Source organism: Poecilia latipinna, unplaced genomic scaffold (genome assembly GCF_001443285.1).
Source record: "Poecilia latipinna isolate Pla-1442-1.1 unplaced genomic scaffold, P_latipinna-1.0 Scaffold4419, whole genome shotgun sequence".
Lineage (NCBI taxonomy): Eukaryota > Metazoa > Chordata > Actinopteri > Cyprinodontiformes > Poeciliidae > Poecilia > Poecilia latipinna.
The window spans coordinates 1,415-2,875 of NW_015117035.1; positions in this window are offsets into that span (position 1 = coordinate 1,415).

A 1,461-nucleotide genomic window follows, 5' to 3' on the forward strand; every position below is an offset into this window, starting at 1 on the left:
ATTTACCTAATTTAGACATAAAAAAATGCTAAATACTTGGAGACAAAATACAGCAGCTATTGAGTCAAAAGGACAACTGAAAAACATGCAATCAGGAAAATAATATTTAACAGTAAGGCTCTCAGTACCATAAATTATACACGAGTCAAATAAATCTGCCTATCTGAAATAATGTCAAGTAAAAAAGGAAACATTCATTCAAATTCAAACGCAGGTTGCATCAAAAATAAACAATCATTCCTGATAGCATGACTAGCTGATTAATGCTGGTTCTGATTGGTTGGTTCTGACTGAGCGGAGTAACTCTGTAGAACACAAGAGGAGGCAGAGGAGATCAATTATTTTTTCAGAGATTACCTGTCTTGTGTTAAGACGGCAAACGTTTTAAAATCTTCTAAAATATCTAAAATCTTTTCTTTTTTTAAGCTACATGCTACAGCTTTAAACATAGGTTTGCATTGAGAGTTCACGGCAGGTGGAGCAGAAATGGCGCTATGTCTGTGAAATATTACTACCAGCAGCTCGTACCGGCGGTTCAACAACGAGAACAGAACCAGCGTCTTACACCGCCAGCTTGAAGACTTAAATTATTTTTCAGGTTATTTGTTGAGCTTTCTGACCGTGATGCTAATCCGGGTTAGTATTGATAGTTGTGCGCTGCTTTACCGGCCGCTCCGGAAGTCCTTTTTTCCTGCATTGAGTCTCGACGTAACCGAACTCCGTCAAGTGCTTGTTTTTTAAATGTCACATTAGAGTCGTTGTGTTGATGCATTTTGACGTGCTTCATCCCTGAGGTAAATTTCCCCTTTCACTCTGAGTGTTCAAGTTCCACACCACATTGCTTAGGATTTGGTGCAATGTAAATCCTAAGCAATGTGAATTTACATTGCCAATGTAAGCGTGTTTGCGCAGTGTGAAGGAAAGAGGAGATCAGCTGCACAAGCAGGCTGTGAAGTGAGATCAATGTGATCGGTTTTGGTGATCGGCAACAAGAGACTGATCGGCGATCACCGGTCATACATTTTTCACGAAAATCGGTCGATTATGATCGGTGGCCAATTGATCGGCACAACTCTAAAATATATTCTTGAATAAAACACTGTAAAAGTGTGTGTCTGTTCATCAATGTCAACATAAAAACTACTAAATAAAGGCATTGTGCTCTTTATTAAGAAATCCCCCAAAACAATTAAATAATCACATCAAAAGTTAGATCGCTGTCTTTCCTGCTTTCTTTGATTACCAAATAAATTACTGTGTGTGAGAGAATGTGCCAATGACAGGTATTAACTTAATATACTTTGTAGAATGGCACTTTGTGAAATTCCCTCCATTTACTTGTATTAGCTTACTGGCAGACAGGCCACATTCATTATGGTGGACGCTGTGACGTATCGCAGCAACGGGCCAACCCGCTCTATGAAGCGTGTATTCATTCATCTCTCTCTCTCTGTGTGTGTG